This window comes from Engraulis encrasicolus, chromosome 13, assembly GCF_034702125.1.
Source record: "Engraulis encrasicolus isolate BLACKSEA-1 chromosome 13, IST_EnEncr_1.0, whole genome shotgun sequence".
Lineage (NCBI taxonomy): Eukaryota > Metazoa > Chordata > Actinopteri > Clupeiformes > Engraulidae > Engraulis > Engraulis encrasicolus.
This window is the reverse complement of record NC_085869.1, coordinates 14186907-14211906: the sequence shown is the minus strand read 5'-3', so window position 1 is coordinate 14211906 and position 25000 is coordinate 14186907. Positions and strand designations below refer to the sequence as shown.

Genomic DNA, 25000 nt, shown 5'->3' with positions numbered 1-25000 from the left:
AGGGAAGTTGACATGGGGGGGAGACAAAGGGGTCAGTTGTCCCGGGCCCAGGGAGAGTGGGGGCTCAAAATTGGGTCCTCATTACATTAGTATATGTATTAGGTGGGGGGCCCCATTCAGATGTCTTTCTCCTGGGCCTGGTCAAAGCTGTCAGCGACCCTGTGGGTCATGTCCCAACCCTACCACATCTGTCTCTCCACACTCTCTTCCTGTCCTCTCTTCACTGTCACTATCTGAAATAAAGTCATCAAAAATATATAATAATAACTATAATAATAGAATAATGTCCAGGTGTGTTTGGTCTCTAACCAATGAGGGATCCAAAATAATTCTTGAGCTTAGTCTTCCAGGTCATGTGACCTAATGCTGTCACACTTCCAGCTGACTGGGAGGGTTCCGCCCGTTTCCACCCGTCCAACGCAGCTTAACCTACCGAGAGAGAGAGAGAGGGAGAGAGAGAGAGAGAGAGAGAGAGAGAGAGAGAGAGAGAGAGAGAGAGAGAGAGAGAGATGGGTTTTAGATGCAAGTTGATTATCAGTCTGTGGTACTTCAGATAGGCTACAATTAGAGTTCAGCTAAACGGAGACAATCATTAGCCTATCATAGTCACCTGAGGCACGCTGAGTCACGCTGCTTCTTTTGTGGAATGTGTGCTTTCGAGTCCGACTTCCTTTCAGCTATGGCTCTTATTTTGAAGATCACTGGAAAAGGGTAGGGTACCTTATGAGGAGCAAGTGCAACCCAAGCCTGCCATAATCATTGACTAGATAACAGAAGTACTGTATGCTGAAACATATTGTATATTACTATGGTTTAGATCTTTTTTTAAAAAAAAATACTAGTTCACATAAATGTAGGCCTACAGTAGGGCCTACACTCAGCATGCAAAAACCACACAGAAATCAGTTCTTACACAAGATGCTGTCAGTCTGGTAAGAGCACTCCAACTTCAATTTTCTCCACGGATAAATCCTGCAAGACATGGAAAACATGGAGAGAATGTTGTTTTAGTCGAGAAGTTGTATCACAGCACCATCTAATGGTAGCCTAAAACTTGTGCTCGATTTGTTCAGAGGTAGAAACTGTTGTTGGATTATAGTCAGTGTTAGTGTCACCACCTGTCCAGGTTTTTCTTGACCGTCCAGGATTTTAATGTCCTGTTCAGAAAAAAAAACTTTCTTGGACAATGAATGAAGGATACCATTGCGGACAAGCGAAAAGGTTGATTCAAGGATTTTTTTTTTCAGACAGAAGTGGCAAGTCAGTGTATATTGCATATTAGCAGTACCCTTTGAACTTAACTTCCCTGTTAACAATTGTTTATCACACAGAAAGGCAGTTACGATGCTCAATCAGCCAGTTTTCCTGGTTGATAAAATTTGTGCAAGGTACACACCAAAACAACTCTCCTGTTCCTGTCCCAAACCGTGGTAGTTGGGCTGCCTAATATCAATCAATCAATCAAAACAATCAATCAAAAAACATTTATATAGCACATTATCATACATAAATGTCATTCAATGTGCTTAAGAGAAAAAAGACAAGAAAAAAACTATGTGTTATAGATAATGTGTAACTAACTATCACAAAAGGCAGATGAGAATAAAGCTGTTTTTAACTTCCTTTGAAACCAAGATAATTATTGTTGAGTCCGTCCTAATTTGGACAGGGATTTGGTTCCAGCATTTTGCAGCACAATGACTAAATGTCTAATACAACATGTTTAGTCTGGATGGTAAGATTGCATTGCCATTACCTGAGCCAACTGAAATAAAGTAAATTCTTGAGAAACTGTGAGTTGAGAATATCATAAACATCAGAAATATTATACAGTTGTTTTTGTAGTTGCAGAGGAGATGAACCAGGTGAGCAGTGCCCTCTCCTGGCACTTTGCTGCCAATGCCACTTAAGGACGTTTCATGTTACGGTTTAGTTACCACAGAAATGCCATTTGAAATGTGTGACAATAAATCGACGCAAAATAAACATTCCTTGATCTACTGAACTTCGTAGGTAGCATGCGTAACTGTGTATACTGTTTAACCAATGCAGACATTACGCAAGAATGGCCAAGAAGTGGATTTTTTTTAAACAATGGTACTTCTGCAAAAAAACCATACCCATTTGCCTAAATAGTACGGCGTGAGGAAAGATTGGAAGACGTCTGCTTTTTCCACCATAAGAGCGCGTAGCCTAGGCTACATTGCAGAGTGCACTTGCATTCCCTGGCTAATCTCTTCCTCTGGCGCCAAAGAGAATGGCGATTTGATCTATCATCTCCTTGCTAAGATTCCCAGTTTTTTTTTTTTTTAACAAAGCATGAAATTACGCTGAGGCTCAACATATAAATCAGGCTATATTAATGCGTAATGATATCTTAAAGCTAATACTCTGCGCTCGGTTTCTCAGTCACCTCATTCCTTTCATATCGTCACCTCCTTAGATTATCACTTGACCCCTGTTGCCCTGTTCAAGGTCTCGACGGCGCTGATGGGAGGGAGGCACACATCCGTCAGATTAAGGCCAAGTGTCGGGGTGAGGGTGTGATGGAGCAACGGAATGGAACAGATTTCACACGGTGCTACCCCCCTGAAAGGTAGGAGTGATAAGCAGCCCTGGGGCTGACACGCACCCCCCCAAGCTCAAACACACATGCACGCACGCCCCCCCCCCCCCCCCCCCCCCCCCCCCCCCCCCCCCCCCCCCCCCCCCCCTCCCCCCCCCCAACACACACACACACACACACACACACACACACACACACACAAACACACACACACCAACAAGACTTGCCTCAACTCTCTGTCTCTCTCTCTGTCTCTCTCTCTCTCTCTATCTCTCTCTCTCTCGTTTCTTAGAGTAGTCGAGTGATTTAACCAACACACACTTGACAAAGCACAGGAAAAAGGTCAGAGCTAGTGTGACGTGAAATGCCATAATTTAGAGTTGCCTACCATAAGTATTACTTCTTGGAAATACAGAGGGCTACACTCTGCCATTGGAGCTGCAGTCTTTATTTGCATACTCTGGCAGGCCTACGTATGTAAACATCCATATTTGCGCTCTTAAAATCCATTGTGAAGACCTTTCTATTATATTACCCACGAACAAATGGGCAATCTCAGAGATCTTCTTTCCCTTATATATGCTAAATTATTGATCGGGCCTAAACTATTTATATTGTGAGTATTAATAATGAATAACTGCCCCTTTTAACTCGCTTTGCTAGACACGAGCCAGGCACGACGAGGCAGAGAGATGCAGACAGTTTTCACTTATTCTCCTGGAGGGCTATACGAACATAGAGGACTTAGCAGTCAGTGCTATATTATCAGTAAAGACAAATCATTTCATGAATATAATGTGAATATACTGTAGGCTTAGATAGAGAGATCAACCAGCAGAGGAGCATCAGAATAAATGGATACGTCCTTCATCTTCTTCCCATGTAGGCCTATGTGTCTTGATTTTTCAATTATTGCCAATAACGTGTGTGTGTGTGTGTGAGTGTGTGCGTGTGCGTGTGCGTGTGCGCGTGCGCGTGCGCGTGGTGCATGCCTGTGTGCAATGCGTGCGTGTGTGTGTGTCAGTGTGCTTTGGAGGCCAGATTCTAAGCAGAGATGCAGACATGTCTTTCATATATTTTCATAGAGCAGTATAGACATAACATAGAAGTGTCAGTAGTAGTCAGTGCTATTATCTCCTGACATAGCCTCGTTATAATGGCATAGATAAACAGTCAACGAATATCATCTAAAATCAGTGAAACAAGCAGAGTAGGCTACATGCAATAGCAGAACCATTTCAACAAGATCCTTAGTCATATATTAGCCACAGATATGTATTCAGTATTGAAAACATAAAAATATGGGAGTGCTGTGGCACACTGCACTGACGCGCCACACCATGAATGGGCTACATGTCATGGGGACCCAGGTCCGAATCTGGGCTGGATAATTTACCCTAGCCCATTTCTCTCTCACTTTTTCCCCCTCGTCACCACCTTCGCTGTCCTATCTCATAGGCAAAAAACCCACAAGACATACAGCTATAGTTGATATAGTTCATCACATCATCCTATCACATTAAACTTAGCTGATGCTTTTATCCAAATTGACTAATAGTTATTTACAGGGTATTGGTTACAGTCCCTGGAGCACCAAGGAGTTAGGTGCCTTGCTCAAGGGCACCTCTGTCATCAAGTGTGATAGGTGATAGAAGGGCGGGAATCGAACCCGCAACCCTCTGATCTAAAGTACAAATCCTTTAGCAATCAGGCCACAGCTGCCCCCATTGATACAATAACTGATAAAAAATATCAAATAGCCTACTATTTAAAAATAAGAGAAGTGTGTCAGTATGCTGGTTTAATACGGCCGCTTTCGATCAAAAGACCACACTTGAGCTGTGCAGAGGGATTTTTATTTACTTCCTTCTTGTACATTTTCTCCTTCTTCTTCTACCTCTCCATCCCTTAATCTTTTTGAGGAATAGGGCTACTTGCGGGCAAGGAAGAAGAGGGAAGTCAGTGTTTGCGCAGAGTGCATTTCTCATCGGGTTGCGTCTGGCGAGGGACGACGTGATTGATGTGGGAACGCAGCTTCAGGAAATATGGCCCTGATCGACTGCATGTCTACACCACTACTCCAATTAAAGAGATGCACTTCCTCTTACGTGAAGGGAAAGCGCAATAACGGGTTAGCCAAGCCCCATCAGCATGGCTAAAAGCTAAAGTGCAGTCGTTGAGAAGGCCAAGAAACTGAAAGCCGCATGGCTCGTGTGGTAGATATGTGTTACATTGCTGTCGTTAGGTAATATGTAAGTGGTTCATCATCATGTATTGTATGATTACATCACAATAAAGCCCAAAAACTGAGTTATCTGACTCGCTATTAGAAACACACTGACGGTTTATAAGAAGGCCCTCAAAAGTTTAAACATAGAATTCTGTCCTCGTCAGACACTGAATAAAAAAAGCACACATGATGGCCCCTTTGGTTGCCTGTAATGACAAATTGCTTTCCAAATCCTACTTGCAAAAAAAAAAAAAAACGAAAAACTTGTGGACTTTTCACAACGCAGCTGCAGTTTTAGCAAGCTAAGGCATAGTGCAAGAAAGCCAACTCAGAGCTAAGGGATCACGCACACAAAACAGAGCAGGAAATAGCACACAGTTGCGGACGGCACGTTAGCTGAAATGCTTATTCCCCACAAAATACCAGTCCATGGGCACACAAGGGTTGTCACTCTAGTCTCGAAGACCAAAGAGGAGCTTATGATGATAACCTTTCAAAAGCCCTCAGGACAATATTGTTCACATGGCAAGGCTATATTTTTTTCTTGTCATTTTAAAAACTTTTTGTCGCTAAATCCTTTTTTTTAAGTGTGCAAATGCAGGCCTTAGCATAGCTTTGTAACGCTTTGTGCGTTTAACAAACAGTCTTGCTGATGTTACACCTCTCGTCTCGATCTCTCGTCTAGGCTACGCAGTGTGAGCATTTGGAGAAACACTGACATGTTTACCAAAGACGTCATTTCTTATTTACGGCGCTTCCCTTGACACCAGCAGACACAAGACAGCCGTTCATACCACACACATGCACACAAACACATACACACCAATTCACAAGGCTGAAAAATGCACATACCGCAAGGTAAGCTTACACACAACACAACACATAACACACAACGTACACACACGCGGGAGCGGGCGCGCAGCACGCACGCACGCACACACACACACACACACACACACAGACACACACACAAAGACCTCCCTGTGTATAAGTGCTGCTTCTGCTCCCCATTCCATTCCATTCCATTCTGCCTGAGAGCACATAAACGGAGAGAGAGAGCAGGATTACCAAAGAAAGGATTTCTTATTTACAGCACAATATATCTTTCTCACTGACTGCTCGACTGACTTAACCACTTTTTATTCATTTAAAAGAAATAGAAGTTGGGGGTTGCGGATTGGGGGATGTAGGGGGTGGGTTTTGGCCTGCTACGCGCTTTACGTTTAATGCATTACATTTAATGCAAGTGGGCTGACACATACCATTAGCAGAATGTAAAGATTAATCAATAACTATTTCATCTGCCCCTGGCTCCAGCTTGCTTCCTCTTAGTCTGTTCTGCGAGCCAAAATTTCGCATTATCTTATCTGCTCTCCCCTTAATGTGCCTTGAGAAAGACAGAAGGCTGAGGCTCTACGCTAAAACGAGCTAATCCCCATGTAACAATCATAGGTCATCGCGCTATTTGTTTGTGACTCCAGTTAAAGTCATGCCACGGCGTACTGTAGGTCTCCGTCTAAGACGTGGCGAAGGGCAAGAGTTAAGTTAATAATCTGGTTAATAGACGAGCCCTTTAATGGCACCTCTTATTACCGTCACCCTCACACGCTAACCTTCACTTATCCTTCAGGCTAGCTTACCCTAGCCAACCCTACCCTACAATAGCCCACCCTCCAGCACTCACACGTTGCTGTACATAGATAATACACTATGTCTTACATGCCCTTGGCTTTAATTGCGGGGTAATACTATTTCATAGCCACTCTCCCACCCCCACAACCACCACCACCTCCCAGCGCACCCCATATCCCACTACCACCCCCATCCCCAGGGCCACTGAAAGCCTTTACCGGGCCGAGACAAAGTCATCTGTCATCACACATTTCTGGGCCCCCTTCTCTCTGGGCCTGGGTCAACTGACCCCTGTGTCCCCTGTTGGCTTCCCTGCCCAGGGCCACTGACAGCTTTTACCGGGCCGAGACAAAGTCATCTGTCATCACAACAATTCTGGGCCCCCTTCTTTATGGGGCCTGGGTCGACTGACCCCTGTGTCCCCTGTCGGCTTCCCTGCCCCCCCCCCCCTCCTCGTCTCCTCGGTGACCCTGTCCCAACACCACGTTCCGCCACGATGGGCTTCTCCCTTTTCTCCCTTCTTCTTCTTTTCCAGCCTCCACTGACTCTACTCTGATGCCCTATTAAACCTGGACATATTTATGCTCCAGGAGGGGAGTCATTTTGCCTGGCCACTGCAGCCTTACGCTAGACGCTACACTACACTACAACACTACACCACACTACCTAGCTTCTGCAGTGCCTCTGTGTGTCGTGTGTTGCTTGTGTGTGTGTGTGTGTGTGTGTGTGTGTGTGTGTGTGTGTGTGTGTGTGTGTGTGTGTGTGTGTGTGTGTGTGTGTGTGTGTGTGTGTGTGTTTGTGTGTGTGTGTGTGTGTGTGTGTGTGTGAATGGGTAAGGGCTGTGTTTGTATGTGTGTGCATGCAAGTTTGTGTGTGTGTGTGTGTGTGTGTGTGTGTGTGTGTGTGTGTGTGTGTGTGTGTGTGTGTGTGTGTGTGTGTGTGTGTGTGTGTGTGTGTGTGTGTGTGTGTGTGTGCGTGAGAGAGACAGAGAGACAGAGACAGTGTGTGTATTGTACGTGTGTGATCCTGTGCTCTGCATGCGTATGTGGGAGGATTTCAGCTCGCCTCCCGGAGTGTGACTGCACACGCCTAAGCCAGGGCGTGAAAACGGCATATTTGCACCACAGGTTGTGTTTTTCAGCACTAAGACGACACCCAGTTTTGGGAAACGTGGAGTGACTAGGCCTAGAGATGTTAAATACGATAACCGTGGTGTGGATTCCGTCACCATTTGAGGTGTTACTATTCGCGTGTGTCCTTTAAGTGCTTTCTGCTGTTCCCATTAGGTGTTTCTCTGTGGTATTTTGGGTAGTCCTGCCTGTAATATAGATCCAGCATATATATGGCGAGCAGCACACAGTATCAAAGGCTCTTGGACCAATGTGATAAAATAAGTGCTGTGCTGTTTGTGCAGAACTGATTTAACAAAAAGCTATACACTTATATATTGTAATTTATTGTAACAGTCTAAATGTGTGTAAGGTAAATGCCACTGTATCGCTGGGTTTTGCAACATGTTTTTTGTTGTTGTTTTTTAACAATACTCATACTATTACAGGGACTAAAAATAAAGCCATACCCGTTGTTATTGAATTGCAAAAACAAAGGGCTTGAAGAAAAGATCTGTCATGCAAGTGTTCCCCAGAAATAGAAAAGACAGATGGCTTAAATGATGCTGCGTGTCTGCGTGTGTGAAGTGTTTCTATGTGTTCAGCTTATTCTGCGCAGCTGAGCATTAGGGCTCTATGACGCAAAGGGAAGACATGGAGGATAAACGCAAGTAAACAGTTTACCCATCTCTCACTATTCAGACATAGAATTCATCCATATCTCCAAAGATTAATTCCTTATTTGATGATTCAATAGTATCACATGAATATCCACCAAACACAATTTCCATCATTCCAAAATGACAACGTGTTATTTTCATGACCCAAGGAGAGAGGAGGGCAGATCCCAAGGGAGATGGAGGGACATGTCCCCTAGCTTCTTTGAATTTCAACAAAATGTATTTTTAGACCTCATATTCACAAAAACAATGAATGTTGTCGTGTACTAACCCTGATGTCAGATCTGTACTTGACGCACCAAGCACTGTCCATCTCATTGTGATCACCAAATTCACCATACACTTTGCCCGTACACACCTAATGAATTACACAACATTTTTTACCCCAACACTTTAAACACATTTCAAGCTTTAGTATGGTCTCTACGTACAGTACACTATCAGAGGCTTCTGCTCTCAGATGTTATGTAGAGGAGCTATGCCTTACATAGAGTCTAAGACCTATCACATATCTAAGATGTGTTCCACTAAAACTATTTTGTGTTGTTGGCTATGACTACTGTATGTCCTCGGTTGTAAATCACTTTGGTTAAAAAGCGTCTGCCAAATACAATGTAATGTAATGTAATGTAATGTAATGTAATGTAATTGTTAACCATAGATGAACCCTAACTACCAAATAGAACAGACAGAAGCTGCGCGGTGGATAATTAACCATATCAACTCAGTGGCGTCTCCTTTAACCCATTTTAGCGTTTTTGGGGAAGGATGCCCTCTGCCTGTTAAAATATAAATATCTCATCCTCCGATGCACATAAAAACATGAAACAAGTTGCATTTAAACGCTAGGACGCTCATTTTGCATTAGAATGCATTCATTCAGCTCATCATACCTACTTTTTAAATAAAAACTTCTCAAATCTCAAGAGCCTGGATGCAGTGTATATGTCGCTCCAGGCTAAAATGGGTTAAGCAAGTGAGAATATTAACTATAACTAAATTCAGACATCCTAAGTTCATCCCAGGATCCCCCTTCCTCTGCCAACTATTGTATCACAGGGTTACACTTCACCTCGATGGGCCCCTGTAGACGGTTTGCGGATGCTCAGGTTATAAATAAACTCTAACAACTGTGTTGAAATTAAAGTGTACAGTATGCTTAGGGGTCATGGGGGTATTAGACATTAGCACTTTTTAATATCGTATACAAGAAAATTACACATAGAATTGAGGGGATGGGGACATTCTTCATGTATTTTTGTGGACTGTGTGTGTGTGTTGGGGGGGTGTGTTTCTTGGGGGGTCAAGCTTTTTTATTATTATGGAAATAGCACTTAATGTTTGAAATCTACACAGTGTTAGTCCGCACACCATATCGTACATCTAGCCTACATATAGCCTTGTTTGACAATGACAGTTGACTGAATTAAGTGAAAGCTAATATAGTCTATATTGCATTTGCTGTATATTCACCATCCCTCTGCAATACAAAAGAAGGCTGGGTTATAGGCCTACTTTAATTTTGTGAGTCCCCGTTACTGGGAGCATCTTCAACGTACATGATGACTTCACTGCATAATATGTTGTGTAATAACAACATATTAAATTATGCCCCTAAACTTTCACTTGGGGTTAGAGTAGCACACATTATACAACATGTTTTCACACAAAGTCAGCCTAGAAGGGACAGCTAAAACACAGCCATCATTATGATTGTAAAAAAATAAGATACTAATTAAATGGAATTGCAGAAATGACAAATCAAATGACAAATGAATGCAGTGGGTATGTGACAAAAGTTCATGACCTACAATTCAAATGTATTTTCAAAACACAGGCCCCCCGCTGAGTTTTTATGAATGGGAAAGGGGGATCCACGCGGAACGTCTTTTCTGTGACAATTAACCAACCATATGGCTCACTCACACTGAATGGATCTCTCCTCTCGCCCAGCCAAATGAAGAGGATCCAGAGGAGCTGAGAGGCAACAAAGGCAAGAGGAGCTTTTATGTTGCTCAAGTGTGTACTATACACATACACACATATCCACACATACACACACACACACACACACACACACACACACACACATACACACACACACACACACACACACACACACACACACACACACAAACACACACACACACACACACACACACACACACACACACACTGTTGCACTCTCTCTCTCTCCCTCTCTCTCTCTCTCTCTCTCTCACACACACACACACACACACACACACACACACACACACACACACACACACACACACACACACACACACACACACACACACACACACACACACACACGCACACATTCACACACACACACACACACACTCATACATTCACACATATGTGTACGTACTACAAACAAGCACAGATATGATATACAAACAAACATATGCATACACATGCACTCATACACACATACACATGTACACACACACACGCACGCACGCAGACACACACACACACACACACACACACACACACACACACACACACACAAACACAGTACTCTGGGAAGGGTGAAAGGAGCTTATGATTCTCATTTGAATGTGCAGGTTAATGCTCGAGTCTGGAAAAAAAAAAATGGGCATACCAATTTGCCTTTTAAATGGGTGTGGGAAGCGAGATATATGGCAACATTTTGTTTAAAAAAATACCATTTGACACTTTCCCTACTCCAGCAAATGGAGGCAGTCTCCTGCTCAGAGTGGAAATGACATTAAAACACTTTGATGATTTTTTGAGTCTTTAAAGTCTTAATCCCACAAAAGGCTCTTCCGGAAGAAGAAAAAAAAAAATATTCAAAGGCACGTCCCACATTTGAATATCAGCCGCCATACAACCCAGACCCAGCCCAACCCCCCCACACACACACACACTCACACACACACACACACACACACACACACACACACACACACACACACACACACACACACACACACACACACACACACACACACACACACACACACCTTGTCTCTTTAATAGTCATGGAAGGATTAATAGATAGGGCTATCTCACTACTACTTTACCTATACTACTGCACGACGTAGTGCTGCTTAAGAGGTGACATCAGAAGTGTATATAGTGTCACGCAGTGTCACCAGAAGGCGCTGGCTTGCTCAATCAGCGAGAGGAGAGGAGCGCTGAAGAGGGAATTAGCCCAGTGCTGTGGATCAAGTCAGGAAACCTTGTGGGAGAGAAATCAGGCGTGCTAAATAATCTGCTGCAGAGATTTGCCTGCAGGAAGCAGATCTACGCTCAATTTATGATGTGTGCTGTTAAAAAAAGGGAAGAAAAACGTCTTGGTGAAAGAGTTGATATTAATTACATGCCACTTAGAGGATTGAGGGGGTTGACACGCACAACTCGACTAGGTTGGCTGATTTGGTTGGTGATTTTTAGGGGGGTTTGGTTGCTTGTGTCATCAAACCAAATCAATGTTTGACCTACTAGATCATTTTTCTTACCAACCTTCACTCCCCTAAATACAGTCAATATGTACTTTGTAGTGTCCATCAATGTGAACAATCTGCTCATATCAAAGTGGATTTTGGAATGAGAGAAATCTGGAATGCCTCATATCCATGAACAGCTTTTACAACCTCCCCCCCTCCTCCCCAACCCCAACCCCCTCCTCAAACTCCCACACTGGTTAATACAAATTAGATTTCTGACACTTCATCAATGTTAGGGGGGAGGGGGGGGATCCGTGTATAAAGATATGTGAATGACTGATGCACACCATCCTCGCGCGTGTTCGCCGAAAGGGATCAAGAGGGGTGTGAAAGCTGCCTTGTCTGCTACAGTAAAAAGGGTGGAATTTCCAGAATATGGTGTATAATGTGATTTGAAAAGCTCTGTTTCTCCTCTCCGGGCGTGCGGTGTGTGTGTGTCGTGTGTGCGTGTGTGTGTGTGCGTGTGTGTGTGTGTGTGTGTGTGTGTGTGTGTGTGTGTGTGTGTGTGTGTGTGTGTGTGTGTGTGTGTGTGTGTGTGTGTGTGTGTGTGTGTGTGTGTGTGTGTGTGTGTGCATGTGCATGTGCATGTGTGTGTGCGTGTGTGATCACTACCAGTGCCTTCAACTCTCTTAATCTGACCATCCAGTTGAGAAAAAGAAGAAGAGACAACAAGGACAGCGAGCGAAAGAGAAGAGAGGAGAGGAGAGGCACGACAAGAAGACAGGAGAGGAGAGGAGAGGAGAAGAGAGGAGGAGGAGAAGAGAAATGAGGAGAGGCAAAGAGAGGAATCACGACAAGGCGTAAGGAGAGGAGAAGAGAGCACAGGCAAAGGGAGAGACAAAACACAACCTGAGGAGAGGAGAGGACATGAACAGAGATGAGATGAGAAGAGAGAATCACACACGCACACGCACACACACACACACATAAATCGTTGGTGGCAGGCGGGAGAGGGAAAAGGGGGATGAAGGCAAGGCAGCAAGCGAGCGAGCGAACATGTTTTCACTCTGCTAATGCCATGCCTTCTTCCCTCTCCTCTTCTCTCTCCTGCTCTCCTCTCATCTCCTCTCTCCTGCTGTCCTCTCCTCCTCTCCTCTCCTCTCCTCTCCTCTTTCCTCTTCTCTCTCCTGCTCTCCTCTCCTCTCTCTTGCTCTCCTCTCCTCTCTCCTGCTCTCCTCTCCTCTCCTCTCTCCTGCTCTCCTCTCCTCTCCTCTTTCCTCTCCTCTCTCCTCTCCTCTTTCCTCTCCTCTTTCTTCTCCTCTCTCCTGCTCTCCTCTCCTCTCCTCTCCTCTGCTCTCTTTTCCTCTCCTCTCCTCTCCTCTCTCCTCTCCAGCTCTCCTCTCCACTCTCCTGCTCCATCTGCTCTCCTCTCCTCTCCTCTCTCCTCTCCTCTCTCCAGCTCTCCTCTCTTCTCCTCTCCTCTCCTCTCATCTTTCCTCTTCTCTCTCCAGCTCTCCTCTCCTCTCTCCTGCTCCATCTGCTTATGTTCTGCACACGGTACCGTGCCGGTGCTGCTTACTGCTGACTTGGCTACGCAGATGCTTTGGGAAGTGAACACAAGCAGCACCACCAGGAGAAAAAAAAGTATGTCAGGCAAGCATATTTGTTACAGGCAGAGAGAGAGGGGGAGAGAGAGAGACAGAGAGAGAGAGAGAGGGCGCACTCAAGATCCTCTTTTACACGGCGAAGACGCAAGGCCTGGATAAAAAAAAAAGAACCGAAGTCTGTGGATGCCCTCTACGCAAACACAAAACCCCTGTGCGAAGATGCGCACGCACACGTGCACACACACACACACACACACACACACACACACACACACACACACACACACACACACACACACAGACACACATGCACACACACACGCACACACGCACACACGCACACAGCCATGCTTTCTACATACACACACTAGCACAGATACAAAAAGTGGGCTCACACACTATCTCATACAAAAACTCACAGCACAGACAAACAAACAATCACACACACACACAACACACACACAAAAGGGATACAAAACAATACAATAAGAGAACAAAAACAAGCGTGCAGTGTGAACCAACCATTGTGCCGCCCGGGTCTTAAAGTTCTAAAAACGTCCTGATAAGAGCCTTTTCGCTACCTGTTATTTCGCCCGTACGTAACGCTATCCAATCCAACCATACAGGGCCCCTCTCTCTACTGCGAGCAGAAGCTTAGCTCACACCCGGGGCCGCCGACAGCATTGGCCGGGCCCAGGACAAAGGCATTTGAAAAGCCCCACCCCTCCCCCTCCCAATGTATACAGTGTAACAGTGGCGGAACAATTGTACACAGGGCCCCAGGGCAAACCACCTATAGGGCCCCTCCTATACAGCCTGCCATGGTCACAATAAGGCCCCCCCAAAATCAATACAGGAGGGCACTGGGCCCCAGGGCAAATGCCCTGCTTGTCCCGACTATAGCTCTACCCCTGCAGTGTAATAATGGGGACCCAATTCTGGGCCCGCGTCTCTGGTTGGGGCCCGGGACAACTGAACTCTTTGCCCCCCCACTCCCTGCGCCGTGCCGGCTACCCTGCTCACACCTCTCCCTCCCCCCCTCAGCCGAAGCCTCTTCCTTCCCTGCTGGGGCCAATCTGCGCATTGGTTGGAGCCTCACCGCAGCAGCCTGTGAGCCGGTGCCAAGGGGAGCCGCGGGGGATCTATGGGCGCCGACCAAAAACGCGGCGAGCAGTCTGATACACAAAACAGACGCAGACGCCTCCACACGATGGGGGGAACCCGAAACGCCATCGTTCTTGTTGTGTGCTGCTTGTGCCACACTCTCTCTGCCGCCGCCACCTTCACCTTCACCATCACACCCACCTCTCTCCTCCACCTGCCTTTCCACTGCTTATTATCACCTGCTCCTCTCGATCTACCCCCATCTACTCCTTCTCCACGACCACCACCATCACACCCACCTCTCTCATCCACCTGCCTTTCCACTGCTACCTACACCTCCTCCACTCCGTCCCCCTCGCTCATGCCCACTCTACCACCACCTCCACTATCACACCGATCCACTACCAGGCTTTCCACTGCCCCTGTTACCTTCTCCACTCCATCCCCCACTTCACCCCAACCCGCCCTGATACCCTCCCCACTACTATCCACCTCCATCAGGATTTCCACTGCCCCGGCCACCTAGCCAGGCCGCGCCCTTCAGTGTTGCTTCTAGTCAGGCCAGGAGCGATACAAATATCGTGTCTGGGCGCCAGAAAAATTGGGAACTCCTCCCACTTTGCCGGGAAGCAACCAAGGAGCCAGTAGCAAACCAAGGGAGGCGGGTCAACCATGCCATTTGGGAAATGTTCATTGTTATGCTCTTGGTCAGACGAAGTCTCAAAGAGATTTGAAAGTCGATGATAATCAGGCTACCGGCCACCTCCTCACCTCAGCCCGCCCTGACACCATCCCCTCTCCTATCCACCTCCACCAGGCTTTCCACTGCCCCAGCCACCCTCTCTACTCACCCCTCCTCACCCCAGCTCACCCTGCCACCATCTCCACTATCACAACCATCCACTACCAGCCTTTCCACTGTCCCGGCCACCCTCCTCCACTCAATCCCCCTCACGCCAGCCCACCCTACCACCATCACCACTCCTATCCACCACCTCTCACACCTCGTTTCCATCCTCTCTCCTCCTCTCCTCCACTCTACTAGTCACAAGTCATTCTCAGAAGGCTCTCAGGTGGTGATTGTGGTGATACTGATCAAAGACATCAGGTCACTATGAAACAAAAGTCATACAGCTCCATGCAACCGACAGGGACCCTTGCCATGCCTTGATTGTGCCCAGAGGCGATTCTGGGGTCAGTTGAGGTCCCGTGCGGAAAAAAAAATTGAACCAATGCATGTTTGAAAGAAATCACCAATGCTGGGGTGAATTTCTCAAAACCAAAGTTGCTTACTACATTAGCTACTTTGCTGTTTTCAATGCATTTTCCCATTGGCAATTACCAAAGTTGCTAACAGGCTAACAACTTCTCTTTAGAGAAACTCACCCCTGTAGTGTGAAGTGTGAGCTTTTGTTCGCTATCTACTAACTTGGGGGCCACAAGCGGCTGCCTGCTGAGCTTGGTGACAAGATGCATCTCTGACTGCGCCTTCCTTTTCCCCTGTGCCCTCCCCCGACAGCATTCCCAGTGTTCTGCCCCATCCTCCTCATGAGGTACCCTGATGTAACCTGCTCCCATTGTGGGCTGCCCACTTTCACAGGAGAGGCTTAAATGCAATGTTGTTGTGTGCAGTGAGCAGAGCACTGTGTGCTTTGGAGTGCTGTGTCACAATCAGGGAAGCCAACAAGGGGGGGGGGGGCTGGTCACAATGACACTGGTAGGGCTTTCAGGCAGACCAGAATGGAGCTGGTGTCGGTGCCCACACCTGTTACGTTCGGCACTAAAGTGCTTGTCTGCGAACCCCTCGTGTTCATACCGGGCTCTGAACTTTTTCCGCACGTGACTGTGTTACCCGGATGAACCTGCTAACGGCCACCCTGTCGTCACGGTTCGCAGAGAAAAAACTAGTATTTTGCGGTTCGCATTGCGAACCAACTTTCCGGTTCGCGAACGCAAATATCTGTGGCGTGAACACGACGGTCGATTTGCGATTAGGTGCGGGAATGGGCTCCAGCACGGTTCTCAGTCGACCTGAACGAACTATAGGAGTTGGAGTTCCCCATGTGGGCTTTCACTTTCACACTTTTCAACTTCATTTCCTCCACTACTATACCACCAGTCTCCTTCCCCCACCCCTGTCTCCAGTCACCTCATCCTCTCACCCTCATTTAATCTCTTCCTCCTCCATCCAAATCAAGTCAAGTCAAGTCAGTTCAAATCAAGTCAGCTTTTATTGTCAGTTTCTTCATACTGTATGCACAGGTCATACAAGGACATTGAAATTACAATTTTCTCTCTATACCCTATTATTTTTAGGATTCTTGCACACCTCCTTTTGCCAGGTGCGTAGGAGTGGATCCACTGGGTCACCAACGTATAGAGTCAAAGAAGCTCCCGCACACTGTTCACATTTGCAGAGTTTTTACTTGCAACGTTTCGGTCTGTGACCTTCCTCAAGCAATGTGCGGTACATTCTTTGTCCCTCTATACCCTGAAAGGACATACAGGACTGACATTTATAGACTGACATCAAGTGCAAGACAGGACAAGTAACAGTGATCCCAATCTCATTGCACCTAATTCCCAGAAATCCCTGAGGTGGTGGTTGTGGTGTTAGTGATGCTGCTGACCAAAAAGCACAACGAGCAGGATGATGCAGTGCAAAAAACATATGTCAGATGCCTTCATACAGAACAGTACAATGGAAAGTACAAAGATTTTGGCTCCGCACATTGTCTGGCGAAAGCCTCCCAGTTTGGTTCACTCACTGTTTATTAGCCAATCAGCAAACAGTTGAGAGTGGTGACGCAGAACTCACTCACGAAGTCTGTTACTGATTGGTTACGGTTACACTAATCACACTTTTGTCTTGTTATTTGTATGCTTTTGCAACATATCGTACATATCGTAACTGTCACAAAAGCACAATTTGAATTTTGATTTGAATTCAGAACTCCAATGAATTTAAATGGCAGAATAAGCACAGACCGTCTCCCACCCTCCACGGAGATGGATTCCTCTTAGCTTTCGCCAGACTGTTTGACATAGTCAACAGTCGGCTTTCGTGCAGGCTACTACCACCCTACCACCAGCTCTCCCTAGCTCTCATCCACCCCGTCTTTCAATAGCCCAGACCCCTGCCACCGCCACGACCTCATCCACCCTACTCTGTTGGTGATTCTCAAAGTAGTACTGTAGTGTGCTGGTAGTGCTTCAGCCTTGAAGTCGAGCACTCGCAAGATGGACGAGGCTCAAAGCCTCACAAGCATTGGAAACGAAGGGAACATGTTTGGAAGCGTGGAAGTGAACGTCACAACAGTTCTTGTTTTGGCCACTAAACTCTTGTTTTCAACTGATTTTAATCTGTAAGCACCCAGGATTCTGGGTATTTTGTCACAGCAAGGATGCATCAAGTGTAGCCTTGAAAATGCTATGAATCAAGAGTTTGGCACTTAGTAGATTTTGAAGCATGCTTCACTTAACAACAGTACTTGGCCAGTCGCGATGACGTGAAAATGGGCGTTACTCCTTAGCAAGGCCAGGATCCTTCACATTGAGAGATACCCTGTGTGTTTGTACACAGTAAAAAAAAATACAGCATTAACTCAACATTGAGAGAGTACTCTGCCACCAAATACAATCTAGTCTAGAAGATGTTAAAATCGACTCTCAAAGTGTTGAATTAACACTGCAACGTTTACTATGTACCTCATCCACCATACTTCCATCCCCTTCCAGGTGCGTCAGCTGACCTAATGCTATACAGGGTCACAGTAGATAATGTGAGCAAATGAGCAAACATTTTATTATTATTATTAGTTATAGTTATTGTCCAGGTCTGGACTGGTATTCTAGCATACATGGCATTTTCCCAGTGGGCTGACAGTGGACAGGGGCAGATGGACCACCAGACCACAGACCACCAGACCGCAATTTAGATGGCGTGGCGCAATATACATTGGACTGAGCCCATCATAATAGAAGGATGGGGGTGGGGGGCTGGTCTATGCTAAAATGCCCGGGCCGATTTGTGGTCCCAGACCAGTCCTTCCCCTGACACTACCAACCACTACCCCACCCCCGCCACCAAGGCCGCTGACAGCTTTGGCCGGGCCCAGGACAAAGTCATCTGAAAGGGCCCCCCAGCTAAATACACACAATGTAATGAGGACCCAAATCTGGGCCCCCTGTCTTCCTTGGCCCGGGACAACTGGACCCATTGTCCCCCCTGTCAGCACCCCTGCCACCAACCACTACCCCACCCCTGACACCACCAATTCCCCACACCTGACACCATGACTACTCCACCACGGCCACCACCACTACCCCACCCTTGCCACCACCACCACTACCTCATTCCTCAACTGCACCCACCACCTCCATCCTTATGAAGCCATTATCAGAAAGCTCTGAGGTGGATGCCTGAGGTGGATGTCTGAGGTGTATCTTAAGTAGTCTTAAGTCTGTCCCAGAAAGTGATGAGGTGGTTGTGGAGCTAGTAGGGCTGTTAGTGGAGATGATGGTGGTTAGAGTGTCTCTGATAATGATGATGATTATGATTATGATGTTGATGATGATGATGATGATGATGATGGTGGTGGTGCTGGTGGTGGTGGTGGTGGTGTTTGGAGTGTCTATTGTGAAAAGAAGGGGTGAGGTCACGGTAATAATGCAGCGTCACGTCACCATGCTAGCTGTCAGGGGTGTTTCCCTCGTGACGCCCAGGGTGCCATCACGTGACCCACTGACACACTCACTCACTCGCTCGCTCACCTCACGCTGGGACGAGGCTGGCAGACAGAGTGTGGGATGTGTGGTGTGATGTGCCCAGCCTGCCTGCTGTGTGTTTGTGATAGCTGGTTGTGTGTGTGTGTGTGTGTGTGTGTGTGTGTGTGTGTGTGTGTGTGTGTGTGTGTGTGTGTGTGTGTGTGTGTGTGTGTGTGTGTGTCTGTGTCTGTGTCTGTGTCTGTGTCTGTGTGGGTGATTGTGTGTCTACGTGACACAACGTGGGGTCTGTAAGATGTGCAGACAGCATGGGTGTGCGGGGTGGGTGGGGTGGGGTGTGGTGTGTTGCTGGGGGTTCAGGCCTGACCAACGCTGCTAGCCGTCGTGACATTTTTGCGGATTATGTCTAAATAAAGCCACGAAAGGCTCCGCTGGAATCACACTGCCACTGATCCCACGACTGAGAGACAGGACTGCCGAGACTGTTTCCCCCTTTCTCAATGCAATGAAAGAGGGAAAAGATGAAGGAGAGAGAGAGAGAGATGGGAGAAACTGTTCAGCAGAAAAGTCGAAAAGAGGAAGAAAGGAAGAAAGCGAGAGAGTGAGTGGAGGGGGGTAATCGAGAGAGGAGAGGAGAGGAAAAGGAAACGGAGAGGGCGTACGTTCGTTCGTCACTCGAGTGCCTGAGCTTAGCCTAAGAGGCTTGAATAATCAGTGGTTAAGCTGTCAGCCCTGCTCCGCGCACCTACCGCGCGCAACAAACTCCCGTGCAGTTTTTAATCAAGCAAAAACGCTGAGATCCAGAGAGTGTGCCAAGCCGAGTCGAGCCAAGCCTGGGCCAAAAGAGAGAGAGAGATGGACAGAGAGAAAGAGAGAGAGGGAGAGAGAGAGAGAGAGAGAGAGAGAGAGAGAGATGGGGAGAGAGAGGGAGAGAAAGGAGGCTGGCTACCCCCATCACGTTAAAAAGCCTGGGCAAAAAGAGAGAGAGAGATGAACAGAGAGAGAGAGAGAGAGAGAGAGAGAGAGAGAGAGAGAGATGGACACAGAGAGAGGGAGGGAGAGAGAGAGATGGAGAGAGATGAACAGAGAAAGAGAGAGAGAGAGAGGGATAGGGAGAGAGAGGGAGAGAAAGGAGGCTGGCCTACCCCCATCACGTTAAAAAGCCTGGGCAAAAAGAGAGAGAGAGATGAACAGAGAGAGAGAGAGAGAGATGGACACAGAGAGAGGGAGGGAGAGAGAGAAATAGAGAGAGAGGAACAGAGAGAGAGAGAGAGGGATAGGGAGAGAGAGAGGGAGGGAAAGGAGGCTGGCCTACCCCCATCGCGTTAAAAAGATAAGCTTTTAGAGTCTCTCTCCCATCACTTCCACCTTCCGACCATTCCATGCACTTCCAGGCAAGCGACCTTAAGCACTTACCGTAGACGCACACGCAAAGAGAAGAGAGAGGAGAGAGCACATAAAATATGCATAACGCGACCCTAATCGACAGCTCTCTCTAGCCTGGCCTCCTCTCCCAGAGACCAGACCAGGGAGGAGCTCTCTCTCTCTCTCTCTCTCTCTCTCTCTCTCTCTCTCTCTCTCTCTCTCTCTCTCTCTCTCTCTCTCTCTCTCTCTCTGTCTCTCTCTCTCAGACCTCTCGGGAGTGGCTAAATCAGATCATCAGTGGTTCAGCCTACTGTATGTCCGGTCCCCCCCCCGTCCCCCCGTCCCCCCCTCACATTAACACCCCATTAGGCAGACTCGGCCTGATCTGGTCTGGTCTGGCTACACTGCTTTGGTCGACTCGCAAAAAAACGGATCTCGCTCGACTCCTCTCCACTCCACTCATAATATCTGCTCTGTATTGTGGTCTGGTGTACAGTTAGGTAGGTGTGTTGCATGTATGGGAGTGAGTGGGAGAATGGGTGTGCTTGTGCACACACTTGCACAGCGACACATAACCAACAACCAGTGGTGTAGTCTACGTAGAGCGCGGGTATACGGAGTATACCCACTTCTAAATTTCAGGGATTTCAGTATACCCACTTAAAATTGATTGATCCATTGTTTTGAATAGCACAAATATATACAGTATACCCACTTCAAAAAATGCTCAAATATACAGTATACCCACCACAAAAAAGTAGACTACACCACTGCCAACAACCCCTCCTCAGCCCTACATCCCCACCACCACCACCCTCATCCCCAGCACCCCCCTCAGACCCCCCCTCACCCACCCACCCACCCAGGGTGCAGTTTCATCCGACATCATAAAAATAGCAGCACCACCCAGTGAAAGAGGTACACTTGTGCGCGCACAGCCTACCACACCACACGCAAACAACCCACCAGGCACACACCACCATACACCATACCAGGCAGGCAGGCAGGCAGGCAGTAAGGCGGCAGGAGGGAGAGGGAGAGAGAGAGGGAGAGGAAGAGGGATAGGGAGAGGGAGAAGGAGAGAGGGAGAGAGAGAGAGGAGAGAGGAGCTCCACCCGTCCCCCTGGCTCCTCAGGCCCTGATTGATCTCACGGCCCATCGGCGGGTTAAATTACACTGCAGAGTGGGCACGGCAACCAGAGATGGAGGCAGGGCAGGGAGAGACACCAGGAGAGAGAGAGAGAGAGAGAGAGAGAGAGAGAGAGAGAGAGAGAGAGAGAGAGAGAGAGGGCCTGTTATGAGAAAGGGATGGAGAGAGGGAGAGAGGTGGAGAGAGAGAGAGATAGTGGGAGAGGGAGGCAGGGAGAGACACCAGGAGAGAGAGAGCGAGAGAGAGGGAGGCAGGGAGAGAGAGAGAGAGACAGAGAGAGAGAGGAGAGAGGGAGGGAGACAGAGGGCCTGTTATGAGAGAGGGATGGAGAGAGGGAGAGAGGTGCAGGGAGAGAGAGAGTGAAGGCCTGTTATGAGAGAGGGATGGAGAGAGGGAGAGAGGTGCGGGAAGAGAGAGAGTGAGGGTGTGTTATGAGAGAGGGATGGAGAGAGAGAAAGTGGGCTCGGTGACGGGAGAGACAGAGGGATTGGTCCTGTTATAGGAGAGGAAAGAGAAAGGGGAGTGGAAGAGAGGAGAGAGGGGGCAGAGAGAGAGAGAGAGAGAGAGAGAGAGAGAGAGAGAGAGATAGAGAATGAGACTGACATAAGAAAGGGAGAGAGGGTGATATGAAAGAAGGATGGAGAGAGTGTGGGCCTGTGATGGGAGAGGGAAGAGAGGAGAGAGGGGGCAGGGAGAAAGAGAGGAGGAGAGCAGAGCAGAGGAGAGCAGCGCAGAGGAGAGGAGAGGAGAGAGGGGGCAGGGAGAGGAGAGGAGAGGAGAGGAGAGGAGAGGAGAGGAGAGGAGAGGAGAGGAGAGGAGAGGAGAGGAGAGAGGGGGCAGGGAGAGGAGAGAGGGGGCAGGGAGAGGAGAGGAGAGGAGAGGAGAGGAGAGGAGAGGAGAGGAGAGGAGAGGAGAGGAGAGGAGAGAGACAAAGAGCTCTGGATTTCACAGGCCATAATTCTCCAGCTCTGGCCTCGACTTTGAAAAGGTGCAGCGTTCAATTTCAGCCAGCGGCTAACGCTTTTTGCATCCTTCCAAAGAGTTATGACATGAAGCGGGACGCATTTAAGTTACACAGGGAAAAGCAAGGGGAAGAAGAAGAGGGGAAAGAGGAGGATGAGAAAGAGGAGGAGGAGAAAGAGGAGGAGGAGAGAGAGAGGCCCTGTGCACACAGAGAGGGAGGGGGAGGACGAGAGAGGGAAGGGGAGGAGAGGGAAATAGAGAAGGAGTGATGAAGGAGACGATGAAGAGGAGGATGAGAAGGAGGATGATGGCCTACCCATCAGGACTGTGTGGAAAGCAACGAGGGGGAGAGCAGGGGAGGTGGGGGGAGCAAACACTGGCCCCTCTGTCAGCACGGGACAATGGTGGTTATGAAATATGTCATGCGAGTGAAAGCGAGTAGTGAAGTAAAAGGGGCTCTTCATCCTACTCCTCCTCCTCCTCCTCTCCCACAGCCCTGAATCATGGATGGATGGAGAACATCTCTCTCTCTCTCTCTCTCTCTCTCTCTCTCTCTCTCTCTCTCTCTTTCTTTCTCTCTCTCTCTCTCGCGCGCGCTCGACCCTAATCGACAGCTCTACAGCCTCCCCTCTCAGGGACCAGGGAGATCTCTCTCTCCCCCCCACTCTCTCTCACTCTCTCTCTCTCTCTCCATCTCCATTGGTGGATCTCTCCATGCAATGCAGACTCTCTCCATAGTGTCCTGGCACGCGGTCCAGAATGGCCAACCGTCGTCATGGGAATGTCATGGGTCTTTCACATTGCCGCACTGCACTGCCCGAAAAAGGCAAGTCGGAAGTGGGGGGACAGCATGAGCATCCGGAGAGCAGGGGAGGAACGGGGAACCGGCCAAAAAACCCAAATGGGGCCCAGCTGCTCTAAGAGCATTGGTGTCAGCACAAGCAAACAAACAAACAAACAAATAAGTGACATAAACAAATGAGGTAAGGTGAAAAAGAAAATGCATGAATGCATTAAATATCTGATTGCTGAGAAAAAAAGCTACACGATTTCCCCTTCTTAAACTTCAAGGATTCTGTTGGAAACTGGGATCGTTTTTTTTTTTTTTTGAGAGGGAAGACGGTTGGGGGGAAAGAACCCCACTGAAACTAATCTGGCACGGTTTCCCAGATTTAAGTCGTCGCTGTCAAAATTTCCAATTTACTGGCCCGCGATGCTGCCCATATTTCATTGGTAATCCATACTGATTTTTTTTTAAATCTAATCTGTTATGGATATTTATAATGCAAATATAATAATGTTTAATATCAGGCTAAGGCAGGCTAGCAAAGACTCTGTTTACAGCGTATCTATCTACCAACCAATCCCATGAAATACCCACTATACTCAGCCAGGCCTTTCCTCATCATGTACATTTTGACAAGCATTTGAGAAGCAGAGAGATTTTTCATGGGGCCAAAACGAGATCAGTTTTTTTTTTTTTTTACTGTGCAAACAAAATAATTGCTGAACAAATCGTAAGCCAATCCCACCACAACAACAACACAGCTGCCCTTTTCCTCACCTTGAAAACCTCCTCCAATAAACGGGTTTGTGATAAGGCCGTGTAAGCAAGTAAGGGGGGGGGGGGGGGGGGGCATAACATGACACCACACCACACTGACTCCCCCATCGCCATCGGACTGCCACCTAAATCTCCACCTCCCAGTAGCAATTAAAAAAAAGACGAAGAAGAAAAAAAAATCCATTTCAGGTCCCGCCATGAGGAGGAAGTGCTGACGGGCTCTGACACTAACTCTATATTACATTCTGTGACAGCAGAGCAGCACTGACTGAGGAGTGGGGCCAGGCTCTCTCTCTCTCTCTCTCTCTCTCTCTCTCTGTCTCTCTCTCTCTCTCTCTCTCTCTCTCTCTCTCTCTCTCTCTCTCTCTGCATTCATGTGTCTGTGTGCATGCGTGCATATGTGCGTTCGTGCATGCATCCGTATGTATGTGTGTCGAGTATGTTGTGTGTGCGCAATGTGGCCAAATGATGTCCAGATCCCCTTCGCATGATCTGCACCTCCACCTCTCCACCAGCTCCCCGACCTTTTGTCTCCACCTCCCCACTCTTCTCTCTCCACCTCCCCACCCTTACCTCTCCACCACCTCCCCAGCCTTCTCTCTCCACCTCCTCAACTCCCTTCTCTCTCCACCTCCCCACCACCCCACCCTTCTATCTCCACCTCCCCACCACCCACCCTTCTATCTCCACCTCCCCACCTCCTCTCTCCACCTCCCCACCCTTACCTCTCCACCACCTCCCCACCCTTCTCTCTCCACCTCCCCACCCTTACCTCTCCACCACCCTTCTCTCTCCACCTCCCCACTCTTCTCTCTCCACCTCCCCACCCTTACCTCTCCCCACTCTTCTCTCTCCACCTCCCCACCCTTACCTCTCCACCACCCTT

At 47.8% G+C, this 25000-nt stretch overlaps 1 protein-coding gene across 1 annotated transcript in view; it reads right to left on the bottom strand.

Annotated features, from left to right (window-relative positions):
- The window catches only part of LOC134460724 (poly(rC)-binding protein 3-like), a 100436-nt gene that overhangs the window by 71165 nt on the left and 4271 nt on the right, over positions 1-25000 (bottom strand). The window contains exons 2-4 of the mRNA XM_063213230.1: positions 914-972; positions 611-701; positions 310-429 (exon numbers count right to left, since the gene is read on the bottom strand). The gene's annotated coding sequence lies outside the window, so the exon portion shown is untranslated. The remainder of the gene's footprint in view (positions 1-309; positions 430-610; positions 702-913; positions 973-25000) is intronic.